Below are 16,863 nucleotides of genomic sequence, written 5' to 3' on the forward strand. Positions count from 1 at the left end.
TAACCTCGCGCCGCGCCGCTCCGGCTAGGCCGGGGTTAGTGGAGCGCTAAACGGGCGGCTGGCGGCGGAGCTGCGGCGAAATCAGGGCGCCGAGGCAAGGAGGGCGTAGAGGAGCAGCGGAGGAGAGCAGCGCAGCGCCTTATTCCGGCCACGTCTCGCACTTAGCGGGATTTCCCGGGAGGGGACGGGATGGCGGCGCAGCACGCGAGCGGCGGCGCCCACCTCAGCTCACCGCAGCGCGGGCGGCCCTGGCTGGCATTAGCGAGATGGGGAGGGCGGGCGCGTGATCTGCATACCGCGGCCGAGATGGGTGCTGCCACCTGGCAGGCGCTGAGGCCAAACGAGCGCAGTGCAAGACACAGAACGAACCGTCAGACAGAAAGCAATAGACTGACTTCGCAGATTGGCACTGTATGTAAGCTGTTCAGAGCTCCAGCTCCAGCTCCGAGTATCTATATTATAGCTATACTGAGGTTCTATGCTGGTCCCCAACTTCAATACATTTCACAAAAGAATACATTTGTAGTACATCGACCGTATTCGGTCAGAATCGCACAAAGTGGGAAGTAGGTTACAGCAGAGCCAGGCGCTGTCGAGGCAGATGTTATGCCTTTCAAAAAGCAACATAGTAGTCGTACATTTTTAGTCGAGCCGACAAGACGAGTGAGCCGTGGTAAAATTTGCTGTTTTGAAGAGCGCGCCGCAGCGCGTAGTGTAAAGCAGTCGCCCTCCGTTTCTGGCGGTGGCGCCGCTGTGGCAATCGCAGCTTTGGTGTCTCCCTCTGGTGGGAAAGGGGAAAAGTTGCCTGTTCACGTGCATTTAAGGGGCGCTATGAGCTCCGCAGCCGGTCAGTCGGAGTGAGGCTAGGTCAGTCTCTCGTCACCAGTTGCTGGTCTGCCTCTCGTTCGCATTTGTGCGGCAGTTAGTGTCTGTCGTTTGTATCAAACTTTAAGCCAGAAAATGAGAGTCTTGCCACTCCGCCAGTAATAGAACTCAGCTAGTGGTCGCTCGGTCGGGGCTGAATTCCTGAATCTGAGTCTGCGCTAAGTGCGAAAGGCCGCTAGTCTGCTCGAGTTGCTCGGGCAACGGTCATTGGCGGTTGGATCGGTCGGTTGGTCGGTCGCGCACTGAGGCACGAGATGACTTGTCCTCCTTGAGCGTCGGCGCATGTGAGGTCCCCACGTGAGTCCAGTGGGCCGCGCCGTATAAAAAGGGGTAGTGGCTTCGCGGTTGTCACGAGAGCAACAGGAGTGAAGCCACGACATCGGGCTGGCCGGGGCGAGCTGCGACGCCGCGAGGCGGGAGATCGGCGTGCCTTCCTGCGTCCGTTGAAGCGGCTGGCAGCGGACGGTTCGGGAGAGCGTTCGGGGTGCTGCGCCAGGTCTTCGCCAGAAATCGCAGTTTATTAGAAGTTAAGTGATTGGAGATATGTTGTTTCATTTACTTGTTAAATTCTGTGGCCGAGCGGTTCTAGGCGCTACAGTCTGGAACCGCGCGACCGCTACGGTCGCAGGTTCGAATCCTGCCTCGGGCATGAATGTGTGTGATATCCTTAGGTTAGTTAGGTTTAAGTAGTTCTAAGTTCTAGGGGACTGATGACCTCAGCAGTTAAGTCCCATAGTGCTGAGAGCCATTTTGTTAAATTCTACTTGTTTTCTTGGTGAGGTCACCAACCGCTTTGTTTTGGGGTCGTCCCACCATTTTCCTCCGTTTGCCCACCCACGGGAAGGTGGTTATTTATGAATTGGGTGGTCCGTTTTTCCCTTGTGGAGTTGGGGAGGGTTAGAGCAATCTGCGGTTCGGATTGTTCAGTAATCCCCCTGTCAATCTGCCATACGTTAATAGCTGCCTCTGTCGTGATTGTCGGATTCGGTGTTAACGAATTTATAGAATTAAGGTGTAAAGGCCAAATTCCTGAAATATGTTTTTATCTTGCCTATCATCTTGCGAGGCGGTATATGTGTAATGTAGAGCATGTTGTACGTTTTATGTAAGTCTGAATTTCATGGGTTATTTAAATAGTTATTTTAATAAAGTTGCCACCCTTCCACCGTATGAGTCCTTTTAAAAACAAATATCACTTTCGGTGGCAAATAATTTCTTAGTGTGAGTGTTTGTACCATTTCCATCCCTCTTACGGGGTGAATAGTTAATGTGTTTGTGTGAGTTGTTAAAATTTTTAGTTTAAAGTAATCTGGTGTGTTGGAGATTTGCACCAGTGTAATCTTTCAGAGGTTTTCTGAGCGGTCGTGACTACGGCCGTGTTGAAATGGAGCGGCAAGCTTCTTAGCCCGAAGGCTCATACTGTCAATATTGTTCTTTCTGCCTCTAGATAAAATTGTAACTTGATATTTCGAGGGTGCTTTTATGCTTATAAATTTTAAATCTGTTTTTTTATGAATAAAATTCCCATTTGTTAAAGGTAATTTCATTCTCATCAGTTACTCCCTGGCAACTACTTCCACGCTCACCTGGTGTGATTAAAGGTGTTAATGTTCTTGATGAATCGCTAGTAAATAAAGTAAATTCTTTAAGAAAAGATTTTGAAAGTAAATTCACGGTTCAACGAGGTGTGGTAACAGCTGGCACAGCAGCGCCTAAGTGGAAGAAGGTGGAAGCCATTCGACAGAAGTGTTTGGTATATTAGCTGAAGGCCTAAAAAAACCCAAGCAAGTGCACCACGTTAACATATAAATATTAGCCAGTTTTTGTACTGAAATCACTTTGTTTTAGTATCGCAGCATTACCACGAATGGTTGTGATACTTGGGCCACCATCTGCAATGTTGTACAGACTCCACATTTCGGCCTCTTGTCAGGCCAGCCTGCCCTGAGACACGAGACGTATGATGTTGTAAGCTGCCATTCCTTTCACCACCGCAGACGAGTGTTTACGCAAAGTGATGAAGAAATCTATCCTCAGAGAATGAATGTGACCCGATAATAACGCAATATGACTTTGTGACTAATGATATGCGATTGTAAGCTCATACAAAGTGCGACAAAGTAAGGGGCCAGTTACTTGGAAGTAATGCGACTGAATACTGAACACGCACACGAACTGCTAACCAAATACTATACAATCTCTGAGAATATTAAATGGCACACCTTTGAATGAGGGCCAGTGTTTTTTTTTCATCTGTTACGTACGTTGTCTAATGACATGTGAATATTTAGCACGTGTGGTGAATACAGTGATTTGCAGTTACGTTCCCAGTCTCTCGAGAGTATACCGCAGCGTTTGCTAAACAGCGTATCTCGTAACTTGTCAAGAAGATTGCTTTAGTATCTGCCAGCGATGGTTTCATCTTTGGCAAGGTAATTGTGGGGTTGACTCCATGGCAGTTGCAAAGAAACAGACAGCATTACCTTTCCAGCGTACTTAGCAAACTTGACTTGTCTGTCAGGGACATCTAACCATTTTGGAAATTCCTTTTCCACGTCATAATTGTGTCATAAGATGTGAAATCATTTCCATAAACAGCGGTTATTCATCATGGGTTTTCCGGTCACTGGTACCCTTCAAATGCAGTGACTCCATCACAATACGAGCATCAGTTTTTTCCATCTTACACCGCAGTCACTCTTGGCATTCACCGTAAAAAATCAAGGACAGAACTAACTAGTATTTTCAAGATCTTGCACTAATGCATCAGTGATAACACTGGCATAATTTTTCAATAAAGCTTAATAATTTCCGGGTGATAATTGGAACTTGTAACAGACGAGAATGACTTCCGCTCCAAAGCGTGGTGGAATCCAAACGAAGTCTAGCACCTAGCGTCCCTACTGGGCGCCTCTGGTCAGAGCCTTTGGCTTTGCCGTAAGATATACTAGCACTTACTTGTTTCTGGCAAAGGTGAGTTTCCCTCGTGGTCAGCGAAAGCTCGGGACTGATGCTCTGCGATCAACAAGTGACTTATGTCGAGCGCCTGCGATACATGAGAGGCTCTCGCTCCGAAATGGCCACCTTCTAATGCATCTTGGGGAATATGAACGTAGACGCAGAAGGTTACAGAAAATAATTTTCGGTAAATTAAATTAATGCTTGGATCACAACGTGTTGTTTACCATCTCGTTCGCAGTGATCTGCAGCCATCGGCAGAGGCAGAAGCGTGTGACGGTGGAGCGCTATGTAAGACGATGGCGAGTGTTGACTTAATCGCGAAACCGACGAGAAAGACAGATTCCGCAACAAGCTTGTGACGACATGCTAGTCGGCTTGTCTATCACACTACGCGAACGCTCGGCTCCGTGCTGGGCCGACGGGAAATCAATATGCAATTGGAAAGGTACCCATTAAAGGTCTTAACCTTCGCGTGTGGTGTCGAGAGCTTGCATGCATTTAAATGCGCAGTTGCGAATTATTAAAATCGTCTGAAATACAAGAGGTATTCGGAAGGCAAGTTCCGATCGGCTGTAAAATAGGAAACAGTGTAAAAATAAAAAATGTTTTATTTTTCAACAGTTAGCTACAGCTTCCAGCTGCTTACCTAGGTACTCGCCGTTCTGGTTTTAATACTATCGTAGTGTTGCACCAACTTCACAGTAACCTCGTCATAGAAGACAGCTACCAGTGCTTCCTGCCAATTCTCTACGCTGCTCTACAGCTTGTTGTCTGTGCCCAAATTCTGTCGTCATAGCCAACAGGGGTGAAACTCGGAGCCAATTACAGGCTGTATTGTGGATGATCAGACACTTCCCATCGCTGTAGGAGGATCTTCATTGCCCCTGCAGAATGCGACTGACAAGGGGAAGGCCTCAGACACGGCCAACCGATTCGGCTCAGATTTGGCAGGTCGCATGTGTACAACCTAAAACGAAGGAATCTGAGATATTTTGGGTCAACACCCCCACGTTTTTGAGAAAATCACCCCTAAAGGTCATGAAGAGCGATCGACTCAAAGTTGGCGGGATCGATAGATAATTGGAAATAGAGCATTTTTCATCGCCAGGTATGGGGTCCGAAAACGCATACTTTTCCAGAAATCGAGGTAAAGAACTTTTACAACTGCCACTACTGTACCCACATGGTCAACGCTTTTCGCCGTCAGCACCGACAGCGCAACGGCCAAGGTAACTGGCTGCGAATCTCGAAGAAACGTAGTGTATGTTATTCTTTTGGTTTGTATTTTTCCATATCTCAATTGATAGGGTTAGGAGGTCTAATAAGGTAAGTAAATCAACAAGGAATGATAATAAGGTAGGCAAATAAATTTCTCAAACCTCTTAGGACAGTACACAACTACACTCCTGGAAATGGAAAAAAGAACACATTGACACCGGTGTGTCAGACCCACCATACTTGCTCCGGACACTGCGAGAGGGCTGTACAAGCAATGATCACACGCACGGCACAGCGGACACACCAGGAACCGCGGTGTTGGCCGTCGAATGGCGCTAGCTGCGCAGCATTTGTGCACCGCCGCCGTCAGTGTCAGCCAGTTTGCCGTGGCATACGAAGCTCCATCGCAGTCTTTAACACTGGTAGCATGCCGCGACAGCGTGGACGTGAACCGTATGTGCAGTTGACGGACTTTGAGCGAGGGCGTATAGTGGGCATGCGGGAGGCCGGGTGGACGTACCGCCGAATTGCTCAACACGTGGGGCGTGAGATCTCCACAGTACATCGATGTTATCGCCAGTGGTCGGCGGAAGGTGCACGTGCCCGTCGACCTGGGACCGGACCGCAGCGACGCACGGATGCACGCCAAGACCGTAGGATCCTACGCAGTGCCGTAGGGGACCGCACCGCCACTTCCCAGCAAATTAGGGACACTGTTGCTCCGGGGGTGCCGGCCGCGGTGGTCTAGCGGTTCTGGCGCTGCAGTCCGGAACCGCGGGACTGCTACGGTCGCAGGTTCGAATCCTGCCTCGGGCATGGGTGTGTGTGATGTCCTTAGGTTAGTTAGGTTTAAGTAGTTCTAAGTTCTAGGGGACTTATGACCTAAGATGTTGAGTCCCATAGTGCTCAGAGCCATTTTTTTGCTCCGGGGGTATCGGCGAGGACCATTCGCAACCGTCTCCATGAAGCTGGGCTACGGTCCCGCACACCGTTAGGCCGTCTTCCGCTCACGCCCCAACATCGTGCAGCCCGCCTCCAGTGGTGTCGCGACAGGCGTGAATGGAGGGACGAATGGAGACGTGTTGTCTTCAGCGATGAGAGTCGCTTCTGCCTTGGTGCCAATGATGGTCGTATGCGTGTTTGGCGCCGTGCAGGTGAGCGCCACAATCAGGACTGCATACGACCGAGGCACACAGGGCCAACACCCGGCATCATGGTGTGGGGAGCGATCTCCTACACTGGCCGTACACCACTGGTGATCGTCGAGGGGACACTGAATAGTGCACGGTACATCCAAACCGTCATCGAACCCATCGTTCTACCATTCCTAGAACGGCAAGGGAACTTGCTGTTCCAACAGGACAATGCACGTCCGCATGTATCCCGTGCCACCCAACGTGCTCTAGAAGGTGTAAGTCAACTACCCTGGCCAGCAAGATCTCCGGATCTGTCCCCCATTGAGCATGTTTGGGACTGGATGAAGCGTCGTCTCACGCGGTCTGCACGTCCAGCACGAACGCTGGTCCAACTGAGGCGCCAGGTGGAAATGGCATGGCAAGCCGTTCCACAGGACTACATCCAGCATCTCTACGATCGTCTCCATGGGAGAATAGCAGCCTGCATTGCTGCGAAAGGTGGATATACACTGTACTAGTGCCGACATTGTGCATACTCTGTTGCCTGTGTCTATGTGCCTGTGGTTCTGTCAGTGTGATCATGTGATGTATCTGACCCCAGGAATGCGTCAATAAAGTTTCCCCTTCCTGGGACAATGAATTCACGGTGTTCTTATTTCAATTTCCAGGAGTGTAAAAGGTTACTCTAGGTCACTTTACAATGGCTGTTCCAGTCACTGTTACGTGTCCTCACTTTTCTTCGAACAACTAGATGGATGGTACTTTTCATATAAACATTCGAAACAAATATACTCACGGCACCAAGAGCATCTAATGAATGCAATCTTTCGACAGCTACACTGTTCCTTCCCTATGATATGACGAAAAGGCAACCAGGACAACATAACTCTCCCTGCGTACATTCTATCCCGTGCCTCGCTGTAAACAAGCGTCGCACGGTTGGCTATCTGTGATCTCTCGTGAGGAAGTCGCAACACTTTTACTCGGAGCTGTTTTCATGTGACAACGCTTAAAAGTTTAATACTTTACTAACTCACGACGTTTGGGAAATTAGTTTGCCTACCTTATTATTATCTTTCCTTATTGATTTACTTACCTTATTAACCCTCCTATCCCTATCAATTAAGACATGGAAAAATACAAACGAAAACAATAACATCCGCTAGGTTTCTTCGAGATTCGAACCCGGTTTTACCGATTACCAGCCAGTTACCTTGGCCGTTGCGCTATCGGCGCTGTCGGCGACAGGCGTTAACCATGTGAGTACAGACGTGGCAGTTGTAGAACTTTCTTACCTCGATTTCTGGAAAAGTATGCGTTTTCGGACCCCATACCTGATTATGAAAAATGCTCTATTTACAATTATCTATCGATCCCACCAATTTTGAGTCGATCGCTCGTCACAACCTTTAGGGATGATTTTCTCAAAAACGTGGAGGTGTTGACCCAAAATATCTTAAATTCCTTCGTTTTAGGTTTACACAAGCGACCTGCCAAATCTGAGCCGAATCGGTTGGCCGTCTCTGAAGCCTTCCCCTTGTGAGAATTGACTTGAAGGGGGAAATGCATGACAGTTATGCTATGTGGGTTGCATAGCTTTAGGCGAAAGCTCTCACTGAGCCCTCGTACTTGGCGGGAGGCACTATTTTTTAGGAGCTTTACGCGCTCACTGTGCGCTCAGGACGGCAAAGAGCAACGTGACGCGATCGATGGGCTTCATCAGATTTTCACAGTGGTTTCCATTTCGGGACCGATCGGAACTTACCTTCCCAATAGCCCTCGAAGTACTCGCTTTCCACCAGAGGCGGCTGCTGGCAGTCCTAGACCCGCAGTGTCACTTGCTGTGACGTACGGGCCACGGCCTGTCTTTCTCGCGGCCTCCCTTAACCGGCGGTGACGGAGCCGCAAGCGGGGTTCCGGGACCCGCGGATCCGCCCAATTACGGCGGCCGGTGACGCCAGTCAGCGTGTCTGCGCGCCGATTGAGTTATCCGTCAGCCGGCGGCGCGGCCGTAAATTAATTGAAAATTAAGTGTTGCTGAGGCGGCCGCCATTAGACTGAGTGCTGAGGGGGCGCCACCGCCGCCGCCGCCGACCCTCGCCATCGCCGTCAGCCCGCGTCTGCTCAGCGCGCTCGCTGGACCGCATACGGGCTCCTTTATCCTCCGGGAGGGCAGCGGCGCGTGACCGGCGCTAACGTCGGCAACGCTTGTAAGCGGCATTCTCAGCAATTCTAGAAACAGTTTTTGATGATCAGATGGGTGTTTCGAATCAGGATTATCAGGATTTCCTTAGCGGGTCATTCCCGTTTTTTTTTTTTTTTTTTTTTTTTTTTTTTTTTTTTTTTTTTTTTTTTTTTTTTTTTTTTTTTGTAAAACCGGACCCAAAGAACTGTAGGTCTATATCGCTGAGTTTGGCCTGTCGTAGAATTGTGGAACATATGTCACAGTCGGGTGTTACGTAAGTAGGATGTTGGTAACGCCACGTAGCGCTCTGTATGAAAATCACTGACTGTGCTGTGTGCAGTCTGTGGCTGATTTGCCATTGTTGGAATATTTGCTATTGTAGTGTTGGGCAGCTGGATGTGAACAGCGCGTAGCGTTGCGCAGTTGGAGGTGAGCCGCCGGCCGCGGTGGTCTAGCGGTTCTAGGCGCTCAGTCCGGAACCGCGCGACTGCTACGGTCGCAGGTTCGAATCCTGCCTCGGGCATGGATGTGTGTGATGTCCTTAGATTAGTTAGGTTTAAGTAGTTCTAAGTTCTAGAGGACTGACGACCACAGATGTTTAGTCCCATAGTGCTCAGAGCCATTTTTGGAGGTGAGCCGCCAGCAGTGGTGGATCTGGGAAGAGAGATGGCAGACTTTTGAGAGCGGACGATCTGGGTGTGTTTCCGTCAAAAAACGACATTAGTAAGACTGGATGTCATGAACTGATATACATATAGGGTGAGTAACCTAACATTACCGTTGGATATATTTCGTATACCACATCAAATACTGACGAATCGATTCCACAGACCGAACGTGAGGAGAGGGGCTAGTGTAATTGGTTAATACAAACCATAAAAAATGCACGGAAGTATGCTTTTTAACACAAACCTACGTTTTTTTAAATGGAACCCCGTTAGTTTTGTTAGCGCATCTTAACATATAAACAAATACGTAATCAGTGTCGTTTGTTGCATTTTAAAATCTTAATTACATCCGGAGATATTGTAACCTAAAGTTGACGCTTGAGTACCACTCCTCCGCTGTTCGATCGTGTGTATTGGAGAGCACCGAATTACGTAGGGATCCAAAGGGAACGGTGATGGACCTTAGGTGCAGAAGAGACTGGAACAGCACATTACGTCCACATGCTAACACCTTTTTTTTTGTCTTTTTCACTGACGCACATGTACATTACCATGAGGAGTGAGGTACACGTACACACGTGGTTTCCGTTTTCAATTACGGAGTGGAATAGAGTGTGTCCCGACATGTCAGGCCAATAGATGTTCAATGTGGTGGCCATCATTTGCTGCACACAATTGCAATCTCTGGCGTAATGAACGTCGTACACGCCGCAGTACATCTGGTGTAATGTCGCCGCAGGCTGCCACAATACGTTGTTTCATATCCTCTGGGGTTGTAGGCGCATCACGGTACACATTCTCCTTGAACGTACCCCACAGATAGAAGTCCAGAGGTGTAAGATCAGGAGAACGGGCTGGCCAATTTATGCGTCCTCCACGTCCTATGAAACGCCCGTCGAACATCCTGTCAAGGGTCATCCTAGTGTTAATTGCGGAATGTGCAGGTGCACCATCATGCTGATACCACATACGTCGACGCGTTTCCAGTGGGACATTTTCGAGCAACGTTGGCATATCATTCTGTAGAAACGCGATGTATGTTGCAGCTGTTTGGCCCCTGCAATGAAGTGAGGACCAATGAGGTGGTCGCCAATGATACGGCACCATATATTTACAGTCCACGGTCGCTGTCGCTCTACCTGTCTGAGCCAGCGAGGATTGTCCACGGATCAGTAATGCGTGTTCCGTAGATTCACTGCCCCGTGGTTTGTGAAACCCGCTTCATCGGTAAACAGATAGAACTGTAACGCATTCTCTGTTAATGCCCATTGACAGAATTGCACTCGATGATTAAAGTCATCACCATGTAACTGCTGATGTAGCGACACATGAAACGGGTGAAAGCGGTGACGATGCAGTATGCGCATGCCACTACTTTGACTCAGTTCACTGGCTCTCGCAATGTCCCGTGTACTCATGTGTGGGTTCATGGCAACAGCAGCTAACACACCAACTGCATCCGCTTCTCCTCTGAGGGGCCTGTTACGGACCCGTTTGCGTGCTACGACCATACCTGTTGCATACAGTTGGCGGTATATGTTTTGCAATGTGCGGCACGTTGGATGCTCTCTGTCCGGGTACCGTTCTGCATACACCGTGCAGGCTTCAGCTGCATTTCGTCGACACTCACCATAGATGAGTATCAACTCCGCCTTTTCAGAGTTCGACTACACCATGGTCACAGTTCCTACAACACTACACTATCACAGACGTCTGGTAACATGGTGTACTACAGTTGGTCTGCGTGCGGAGACGAATGCAGAATAACAATAGCAGCAAGCGCTACATGCGGACACTGCGACAGCTAGACCAAACCACAACAGTGCAATACAGCCACACTCCTAAACACGGTCGTCATCTTAAACATGTCCCTGCAGATGCTGCTCGCCGACCGTGGCCCGTGTTTGTTACAACACGCAACTGAACGTCGGAGGTTTCAGGCGTCAACTTTAGGTTACAATATCTCCGGATGTAATTAACATTTTACAATGCAACAAACGGCACTGATTACGTATTTGTTTATATGTTCAGATGTGCTAACAAAACTAATGGGGTTCCATTTAAAAAAACGTAGGTTTGTGTTAAAAAACTTACTTCCGTGCATTTTTGTATGGTTTGTATTAAACAATTACACTAGCGCCTCTCCTCACGTTCGGTCTGTGGAATCGGTTCGTCAGTATTTGATGTGGTTTACGAAATATATCCAACGGTAACGTTAGGTGACTCACCCTATACATATAGGGTGTCCCAGCTATCATTTCCACCCAAAATATCTCTGGAACAATAACAGCTATTGGAAAACGACTTTCACCGGTATCAATGTAGGGCTGGGGCCCATGAATGTACATATTTGCAAACATTCTAAAACGAAAGCATATGTGTTTTTTAACACAAAATTATGTTTTTTTAAATGGACCTCCTATATTTTTTCTTCAGTAATCCATAGCATGACAAAGCACATACACAATGGCGTTGATTGCATCGCATTATTCCCATTACATCCCGAGATATTAAGACGCGAAGTTGACGCTTGAAACACCCGACATGCGCTGCTAGCGCACGTCCTGAGGCTCAGGTGTGAACCCCATGCTGCCCGTAATCGCAATGTGATTGACATGCGTAATCAGACTTCCATACTTATCAAAAGGTCCGAAACGAATAATATGGTCTGCTGCCATCCTGCATTAACGTCGTACATTCCAGCGGGTATTTATCCCATACGCTAGGTTCAAATGGCTCTGAGCACTATGGGACTTAACATCTGTGGTCAGCAGTCCCCTAGTACTTAGAACTACTTAAACCTAACTAACCTAAGGACATGACACACATCCATGCCCGAGGCAGGATTCGAACCTGCGACCGTAGCAGTCACGCGGCTCCGGACTGAGCGCCTAGAACCGCTAGACCACCGCGTTCTGCCATAGGCTAGGGGTGATGCGGTTCTGTAACATATCTGTGTAACGCAACGTTAGTCACAAAGTTAACTTCGCTTATCGTTAATCTGTTACTAAAAAGGTAATTCCGTTCAACGTTAAAACTTTACTTTACTGTAGATCCAGCGCAAGTGACAGTTAATCATTCACTCGTAGTAGTAAAATTCATGTTGATGGTTTTAGTGAAACGAGCAAGTGGACTAAAAGTTTTACCGTTGTTCAGGTAAAATGTTTTGATTTGGAAAGTTCAGGTAGGACATAGAAGATGAATGTAAACATGTTTAACCAATTAGTTTTATTATCACATAATTATCAATGTTATGTTTATCTAATGCGTTAAATGACAAATTGTTGCAAACAAATGTTTCTTAACATCACTGGGTAAAATGGCCCTTTGTAGAAACTTCCACTGTGGTACCAGCACTACATACTAAACATAGCGTTCACATCTCATGCTCAAAGTGATGCCCATTGGCTTGCATACATAGGGTCACTCTGCGGATGAAGGATGCCCTACTTCGTGCTACTGTTTCCTCTTTGATGGCTGTACAAGCATCAATAATGCGTTGCTTCATGTCCTCTGGTGTTGTTGGTTCATGTTGGTAAACAGCATCCTTCACTGCTCCCCAAAGAAAATAGTCCAGCGGTGTAAGGTCCGGAGATCGGGCAGGCCACCTAACTGGGCCACCTCGTCCAATCCACCTACCAGGGAACTTACGGTTCAGAAGTCGTCGTGCTCGTAAGTCGTTATGTGCAGGGCATCCGTCATGCTGATACCACATGACCATTCTCCGGTTCAGAGGTATGGTGTCCAAGAGAACAGGAAGATTGTGTCGTATAAATCTGGAGTATTGTCTGCCATTTGTAAAGAAAGGTCCGATAATGGTATCTCCAATAATCCCAAACCAAACATTAACTTTCCACGGACGTTGATGCTCTACCTGACGTAGCCATTTTGGATTGTCTGCGGACCAATAATGCATATTCCTCATATTGACAGTTCCTTTGTTGGAGAATGATGCCTCGTCGGTAAAGAGAACATCTGCAAAAAAAATTTGGATTAGTCAAAAGTTTTTGCTGAGCTCACCGACAAAATGTTACCCTATTGCGGAAGTCATTTCCATGAAGATCCTGGTGTAAATGAACATGGTAAGGATGAAATTTATGACGTTTAAGAATACGCTGTGCACTTGTTTCGACACACCAACTTCACGTTCAATTTGACGTGTGCTGATATGAGGATTCACAGCAATGGTAGCGAGCACTGCAACTTCAGCACGTTAATCTGTGCGTGTTCTAGGACGATGTCGAGGTCTTGGATTTAAGCTTCCCGTTTCACGTAGACGAGATGTGAGACGACCAAACATCCGGTGCGAAGGCGATGGCTTGTCAGGGAATCGTCTTCTGTACAGTCGTTCTGCCTGAACAGCATTTCGTCCACCTACAACAAGGTACAGTACAGGTATGTAGAGTAGGGTAGAAAACAGACATATTAACTTAATAATCATAATGTTCGCTAACAGTACTATCAACAAACAAGCAATCTCATAACGTATTTCCCGTCAACGTACATTCTACATAGATCAGCAGCATTTCTACCATATCTTCATGTGTGTACATTATACTGTACAGTATAAGTTCCACAACACAACGTTTATTCACAATGTGTACTGCCTCCGTGCCGTCACTAGATTACTCTGATGCACGACCACACTGGCAAGCGGTGTACTGCACGCCAAAGCAACAACAAATGGGATGCTCGGAGGGTGGTGGAGTACAGGAGTTTGCATGGGTCGCAAATCATAAACAAGGCGAAGTGGTAGCTGTGGCAGTAGTGGGAACTACGTTGGACACTTGACTAGGTAGAGCCAGGCCCTACGCGACAGGCACAATGGGTCATATAACGCATTAGATAAACCTTATTTTGGGTGTGCAGGATAAATAAGACAACCTGACGGGTGTACACCGATCGGTACTGGTTCATATTGTGTACGTAGATACGTAAACGTGCAAGAGGGAAACCATTATGTGCTTATGAGAGTTGATGGCAGCAGACTGTATTATTCGTTTCGGACCTCTTGATAAGTATGGAGGTGTGATTACACATGCCAATCACATCGCGATTACGGGCAGCATGGGGTTCACGCCTGAGCCTCAGGACGTGCGCTAGCAGCGCATTTCGGGTGTTTCAAGCGTCAACTTCGCGTTTCAATATCTCGGGATGTAATGGGAATATTGCGATGCAATCAACGCCATTGTGTATGTGCTTTGTCATGCTATGGATTGCTGAAGAAAAAATATAGGAGGTCCATTTAAAAAAACATAAGTTTGTGTTAAAAACACATATGCTTTCGTTTTAGAATGTTTGCAAATATGTACATTCATGGGCCCCAGCCCTACATTGATACCGGTGAAAGTCGTTTTCCTATAGCTGAAACTGTTCCAGAGATATTTTGGGTGGACAAGATAGCTGGGACAGTCCGCCTCTGCCAATCCATCCGTCACCGAACCTGTTGTTGAGAAGCGTACGAACACTTCTACTGAAATGTGCAGGAGCTCCATCGTGCATGAACCACATGTTGTGTCGTACTTGCAAAGGCACATGTTCTAGCAGCATAGGTAGAGTATCCCGTATGAAATCATGATAACGTGCTCCATTGAGCGTAGGTGGAAGAACATGGGGCCCAATCAAGACATCACCAACAATGCCTGCCCAAACATTCACAGAAAATCTGTGTTGATGACGTGATTGCACAATTGCGTGCGGATTCTCGTCAGCCCATACATGTTGATTGTGAAAATTTACAATTTGGTCACGTTGGAATGAAGCCTCATCCGTAAAGAGAACATCTGCACTGAAATGAGCATTGACACATTGTTGGATGAACCATTCGCAGAAGTGTACCCGTGGAGGCCAATGAGCTGCTGATAATGCCTGCACACGCTGTACATGGTACGGAAACAACTGGTTCTCCCGTAGCACTCTCCATACAGTGACTTGGTCAAAGTTACCTTGTACAGCAGCAACTTCTCTGACGCTGACATTAGGGTTATCGTCAACTGCACGAAGAATTGCCTCGTCCATTGCAGGTATCCTCGTCGTTCTAGGTCTTCCCCAGTCGCGAGTCATAGGCTGGAATGTTCCGTGCTCTCTAAGATGCCGATCAATTGCTTCGAACGTCTTCCTGTCGGGACACCTTCGTTCTGGAAATCTGTCTCGATACAAATGTACCGCGCCACAGATATTGCCCCGTGCTAATCCATACATCAAATGGGCATCTGCCAACTCCGCATTTGTAAACATTGCACTGACTGCAAAACCACGTTCGTGATGAACACTAACCTGTTGATGCTATGTACTGATGTACCGATGTGCTTGATGCTAGTACTGTAGAGCAATGAGTCGCATGTCAACACAAGCACCGAAGACAACATTACCTTCCTTCAATTGGGCCAACTGGCGGTGAATCGAGGAAGTACAGTACATACTGACGAAACTAAAATGAGCTCTAACATGGAAATTAAGCGTTTCCGGACACATGTCCACATAACATCCTTTCTTTCTTTGTGTGTGAGGAATGTTTCCTGAAAGTTTGGTCGTACCTTTTTGTAACACCCTGTATATACTACTTGTACGGCTCCGAATTTTTATAGTTACGTCCCTTTGTGTACTAAAGTCTTATGGACCTCTATAACCGCGTTAGCAAAGTTAATGCAATGCACTGTTGGATTCCCCATCCGATACTGTATCATCTTTAGTTTTCGGTCGCAGAATCTAGTTCAGTTTCTCGTCTTGCCTTTGAGACGGAGGCAGGGAGACGGCTCGGTTTCAGCCGGCGAGCCCGGCAGTTGGCCACAGAAGGAGGCGTTGCGCTGCTGCTGGCCGGTGGCGGCGCCGGCTGAGCAAATGTTTGTATCGGCCGGCTGGCCGGGCCCGCTGTGGGCTGCAGGCAGACGAGACGTCCCGCGGGAGCGACTCGGCATCCGTAATTACGGCTGGCCACGGCAAACAGCGCGTGTTGACTCGGCGCGTAGCGCGGGAGCACCGGCCTGCGCCTGCGCCTGCGCCGCTCTACAAAGCGCCCCGCCTGCTGCTGCCCGGCTAAGTAGTTATTTGCCCTCCACGTGGATCATGTTCACCATCTCTCGCTCTCATGAGCAACATGGCAATCGGCTCACAGAAGTAACACGTTTTTTCACTGGATACATGTCTAAGAGACGACGGTTTACGGGAGTGTCTTACACAATTAACACTCGCCTGGCAGAGAGAAAGACACAGACAGAGAATGGAGGGAATATTCCGAGATACACAGTATATTACGAGGGTAATTCAATACACAGACAAACATACACAGGGTGTCCCGTTTATGTAACCACCGCAAATGAGTTGCATTTCTCTTCGTTGGTGTACATTGCACTCACACGGATTTTCAGCTGAAATGGTTCAGATGGCTCTGAGCACTATGCGACTTAACTTCTGAGGTCATCGGTCGCCTATAACTTAGAACTAATTAAACCTAACTAACCTAAGGACATCAGACACGTCCATGCACGAGGCAGGATTCGAACCTGCGACCGTAGCGGTCGCTCAGTTCCAGATTGTAGCGCCTAGAACCGCACGGCCACTCTGGCCGGCCTTTCAACTGAAGAACGTTAACTTAAAGACCAATGTGCATTTTCCTTGTGTTTCCATTTCTTTACTTTCAACTCTAGCACTATACGTTTCAGTGATATAGTAAGTCACTATACAGGGTGTCCGAAAAGTCTTTCCCTGATTACATAAATTGATAACTCAAGCTAGAAGTATGTTGTGTACATAGTTCCACGTAGTCAGCATGTACACAACTTTCCCACTAGAGCGCGCCCCGCTAAGCACA

Source organism: Schistocerca cancellata, chromosome 6 (genome assembly GCF_023864275.1).
Source record: "Schistocerca cancellata isolate TAMUIC-IGC-003103 chromosome 6, iqSchCanc2.1, whole genome shotgun sequence".
Taxonomy (NCBI): Eukaryota; Metazoa; Arthropoda; class Insecta; order Orthoptera; family Acrididae; genus Schistocerca; species Schistocerca cancellata.